We start from the raw sequence: 6,000 nt of genomic DNA on the forward strand, positions 1-6,000 counted from the left end.
AGGACTTTCCACAACTTTCAAGTCTTGATACAGTAGTCAAATAGCTCTGGGGGAGAAAGAAGAACCCATAATGGGAGAGGGGAGCAAGAGAGGGAATCTTATCTCCATTTTTTTTCTTTTTAGCTTAAGTGCTGTGATCTAATTACCTGGGAAGAAATGTCTGGAGATGTGAGAAGATTCTAGAAAGACGACAAATATGCTCTTGGAAATTTGTACGGACCAATCTCACCTGTTTGTTTTGACTTTATAATAGTAGACTACCTGGATTATACAGAACAAATCAATCTGCTGCTGTTAATCGAATGCGTACGCACGCACACACACAGAGAAAGCAGAATGAAGAGGGGATTTTAAGCCTGTTAGATTGGTGATGTGAACACAGGCGCAGACATGTCATGCTTAATTCTGGTCCAGGGATTTCCAATGGGCTTGACTCCGGCAGACTGGTGTTTCTGTTGATGGGACTTTAAATGAGACAGGCTTGTAAAGCAGAGATCATGATACGAACAGCTTCCGTATAAACAATCTTACATGCATGAAAACACACATTCATGCTCAGACACACATGGTGAAATGTGGAAGCACACACACACATACATGTATGCATATACAGCGAAGTGCAAGGAGAGTGGGAGGGATGGAGAGATTAGGATGAAGAGAGAGAAGATGAATAGCAGGATAATTAGCCTCATCTCCCTGGACCTGACAGAAGTATGCGGTTGAGATGGATGGAGTCCATGGAAAAATAGAGCCTATAGTCTACCCCCTGCCCCCCATTCACCCATCCCCCCCAATCCTCTTCCCGTCCCACCATTCAAACGGGACTACGGAAAGATGCAGAGCGAGAGCGAGAGAGAAAGAGTTAGAGCATCCCTATTGGGTCGGTTGTCAAAAGCCTCTCGTTCCCCAGAAATCCTCTCTGAGAAGTCAGCGAGGAGAGTGTGAAAGAGAAAAACACAGGGTTTTAAACTGACAAAGAAAGGCACAGAAACTCCAGTGAAATTCACCATAGAGCCCTAGCAGAGTATTCTTTACCACTGTCAATTTTATAGCTTATACTATAATATAATAATAAATCTTGAAAATTACTGTTTTAGAATTTACTGCATTATTTCCCCTTGTGATGTGTTTGTCTGAGTAATGTATCTGGGACATTTCTTTCCTTAAATATGTGTCTGTAATTGGTGTTTGTTTGTTGGATGTTATGGACTCTGCACACCTGGTTAAAAAATCTTGTTTTAACAAGCATTTTTCTATCCTCTTTTTCTGAGACTACTAGCTCAGAGCTTGCTATCATTATCTGGCATGTCAAAAACAATTACATCAACACAACATTATTAAAATAATGACTTTAACACAATTATTAGCAGACAAAATGAATGTTCCCATTCAAACCCATTTTTTTGTTTTTCTTTCTTTCTTTTTTTCTTTCATGTCTTTCTTAGTAAAATAAATAGTATGATTTCCCATGTCTTAAGTATCTTTACACAGTGCTCTGGTGTATAGGAGATATTAAGAAATCAGTATGACGCATGCGGATAACGTTCAACAGAGAGTGTCTGCCACATCACTTCTCTAAAATGATGTTAGATTAGATATAAGGTATTAGTTTAGACTAAGGCCTCCGTTATGGATTATCAGAGGTTGGGGTTTTAATAGAAACAGAAACTCATATCTCTTTGACCATAGGTCAAATTCTTGAGAGTTCAACCACTTTTTTTGTATTTGTCTTTTAATAAAATAAAAAGGGTTTCCATGATATTGTTTGAAAAGAGATGGGGGTTTTTGTGTGCTTTTTCTCACCAAGGACACTAACTAACTTCAGGTGTTTAATTTTTTTTCTTCATTTGATTCCTTGGGTAAGTGTCTTAATCTTTGAACTGATAATTGGATTTCACATGTTCCCCTCTCTGAGGGGTTGTGATCTTTATGCTTCTTCTTCCCAGCAGAACCAGAATTTCTCGCTACGGATCTCACTGATATAATCAGAGGCTCTCATTGGCCAGAGAGAGAATGGAAAGAGGCTTCTTCGGGGAAAAGCTGACAATTACAGGTGGATCTTGTTGACTTTCTCTGACCTCTTTCCTGTTCTCTGTTCTCCTGTTGTCTGATATGGGATAAAACCCACAGAGTTTTGCAAGGGTTGGTTTTTTCCAACGGATATGAACAATTTCCCATATCAGACAACAGGAGAATTGTTCATATTCGTTGGAAAAAAACAACCCTTGCAAATCTCTGTGGGTCATGTGTGATGCATATCCAAAGATACAGAATATGAAGTTCCTTTAATTCACGTCATATTGCTTTAAATTCACTTCATCATTCTGTTTTAGAGAGCAAAACAAAATTTAGAGTAATATATAGTGAAGCTCACACATTCTCATTGGTATTGTTTGATTGTGCTTTGGGAACATTCAGAATGCTTTTGCAAAGCCAAGAAATAACACATTCTGATTGTAAAATATTATATTCATCTGTGACTGTAGTGCGCAATAGGGATGACAGGACATTATATTCTTGTAAACATTGGGTCCTGCCATGCTCTTCCTTGCAGGTTTTGGACCGGGATATATTTCCATGGTATAGCTGCCAAAGCAGAGCAAGGATGCTGGAAACACCACTGGAAAAGTTCAGAACGAATACGTAAGTCTCATGAGCAAACCGGGAACTTGATTAGAGTAAGTCTCCAACAATATAATCATCACAAACTCTCTTTGGAGGAAAAGGGAAAGCAAAAGATTAATGTCACATGTATAAAACCAATCCCTCATTCTTTAAATGTCTTTTGGGGACTTTAAGATACAAAGACAACCAAAATATGGCCTAAAAGCATAAAATAAAATTAAACAAGTGACCAAAAGATCCTGTGTGCATGCTGTCCAATGTGCATGGTGTTCCAGCCACATCAGATTGGGTGGTCAGAGGATATCCTAGTGACAGTGCCGTGAGTGGGAAATTACCCTTCACTCTTTCCTGATAATTTCTTATCCTGTTCAACACCAAAGCAAACATAGCACTAGAGTGCAGTTTCATCTGTTCTGAGACCTGCGTCATGACTCACACAATTGTTCTCAGTCACAATCTGTGTGCAAACATTAAGGCAAAAATCATGATTCATCAATATGTTCATGAAAATGCGTTCTAAATGATTTTTTTTTTTTTTTTATCAACTGAAACTACATGGACAAAAAAACAAACAAAAAACAAAACAAAAAATCACATACACTCCTGATAATCTTTGAAATAAATAAATTGTTAAGCCAATTGTTAAAACAAACATTTTTAGTAATGGAACAAAAGATTCAAAGAACAACTAAGTAATTATTTTTGAGTAACACAATTTTCATGAAAATAGCTTTAGCAAATGCAGATGAGGTTGAAGGAAACTCATGGACATGATTTGGGTGTGTTTTATGCAAATTGCTATAGCTGCGGACACACTTTCCCTAGATTAGAATAATCCGGATTTATCATTAGAACAATTTACATGCGTACACACTTGTCCGAAAGTGATGTATGATAATTTTTTCTCCCCACACATGTTTAAATAGTACAAAGAAAGTGAATGAGGCCCAACATTTATTTCATTTGCTCATCTGAGCTTGTGCCTCCAATTACCTGGACCAATACATATTTATAACTTTTGGCATAAAAGTCAATCTTATGATGTATATCTATTCAATTTAATTCACATTTAGGCTATTTGTATAGCGCTTTTCACAATACAATTTTTTTTTCAATGCAGCTTTACAGAAAATGGTTATTTCAAATATATCATTCAAGAAGCCAGAGGTGACAGAGGCTCCGTACTCATCAGTGGGAGCCCATCTTCTGTCAAAAGTTGCATATGCTAATATATATAATATATGCTAATAAGCTAATATAAGGCTAGGTGAGGTAATACAAGTCATGGTTAGTTAATCTACGAGTAGTGGTCCTAAATAAAAGGCTACACATCTCACTCTCACATTTCCAAAATTAGAGGAAATCCTTTTAAAAGTGCAACAAATATGCAAAAGCAAATTGGTCTTGAAACAAACCTAAAATAAATGGCCAATTGTAAAAAACTATTTTGAGATTTGCTGCACGTTTACAACCTTATTTTCCTGTCAAAAAGACTTCAAAACAACTAGCGGTTTGTCATTGTCAATATGACCTCGCAGTTCATTTCCACACAACTGCCTGCATTCTCTAAACCCCTCAACCCAGATAGCTGCATACCTAGGCCGTCCAAAATCATTTTCCCCTTGTGAAAACAAACCAGAGCGATCGATTCATCCTCCCAGCAGGTGGAGGAGCCCTGCAGCAGGCCTGTCAGTAAAATCGTGAGCATCTACAGGCGTGAGGGATTGAATAGGCTGTGTGAGACGTGTAGGCTTATGACTGACTTGGGGAGGTGAAGGGTCTTGGGCTACATTGGAGAACAGGGTGACCCCCGCGCAAAGGACCCAACAGAGACATTGGGTTTGTTTTGGGAACATACAAGGCAGACACACACACATGGACACACACATGTGCACGTAGGAGAGGAATTTGAGAATGCCATGATGTGAATGCTGTCTTTAATCCTTTTCCTGGTCACCCTGCTCCTTTCGTTGTGGGCCAGCAAAGCTGGATTCTCAGGAATCTCAGGAATTCCCAGAGCGCTTTTTACCCTATTCCTGCATGAAGACACCGGGCACAATGACAACACTGCCCCGTCTGTGTAAAGGGTCAGATCCCCCTCAGTGTCTTTCTCTCTCTCTGCCACCTCTTTCCGCTCTCTTACCCCTCAACTGTGATGTGCCAAAAACCCGTTAGCTATTGTGGTTGGATATTGTAACAACATACACGGAGTAGCACAATCACTGATCTGGAGGGACAGCGCTTACATTTAGATGTGCAGGTATGTAACCAAATATTCAATAATGATGGGGACCAAAGGGAAAAAAACATGACTCGACCACTAATTGGAATACTGAGGAGGATGAGTCCCTCTTTACATATAGGCTGGTATTTTCCTGGTGACAGTTAGGCTATTTTTAGGGCCCTTAACATCTCTTGATACAAAATGCAAGTGCTAGATTGACTAAATATTTCTAGTAGGCTAAAGTAAAATACAAGCAGTGCTTGTAAACTAAGGGAGCTTTACATGACACCATTTTCACATAAAAACGGAAAAATGTTAATGCGTTTTGGCTATCAAAGTGAAAGTTTTGAAAACTATATCATTATCATCTCTGTGTAAACTAAAAAAAATGGTGAAAATGGTGACGTCACGCGCATTTGTATTGCGTGTTCAGTCAATAGGTGAATAGTTTTTCTTCAAAGTGACTTCGCCAACTACTGGCCTGGCATAGCCTACATAATACAGCATTTTTGGTCGTCCTGGCGGCGTTGTCATCTGTAGGCCTACGCGAAAAACACAAAAGAAAAAACTTAAGTACATCGTTGTTGTGTAAATGTAGCCTACCCTTAAAATAACAAACATAACAGAATGACTAATCTTAAACTGAAATATAAAAAATAAAAGCTAATTCAAAATAGTGATAAATAGCTACTACTAATAAAATAGGCTACTAAAATAACACTGCATACAAATTTTAGATTGACTAAAATTTTCAACAAAGATTGACTAGATTTTTCTACCTTTAAAGTAAGCATGAAACGAAAGTCGCAATGGTCTTTTCTTCCCTATGTTTAAAAAAGGCTTCTGGAGCAAGGAAAAAAAAATGTAGGGCTGGACTTGATTGACTGTTGTGGTTTGCTATTGCTGTGATCATGTGAGTGACAATTTGTCTTGCCCTCGTGCCTGTAAACACGTCATAAAGAGATGTTTGAAGAGGGAAGGGAAGAATTGTCCATTTTTATATCATGGGAATGGGAACTAATAAAATTAGAAGTTAGGCATTTCAAGAGCAAAACCGCACCTGATGTTACAATTTACAGATGTGACATGAAGTGATAATCTCTTAAATTTGTGTCCTTATAAGGACAAACATCTGTGACTACAACACATTT

This window comes from Squalius cephalus (assembly GCF_949319135.1).
Source record: "Squalius cephalus genome assembly, chromosome: 16".
NCBI lineage: Eukaryota > Metazoa > Chordata > Actinopteri > Cypriniformes > Leuciscidae > Squalius > Squalius cephalus.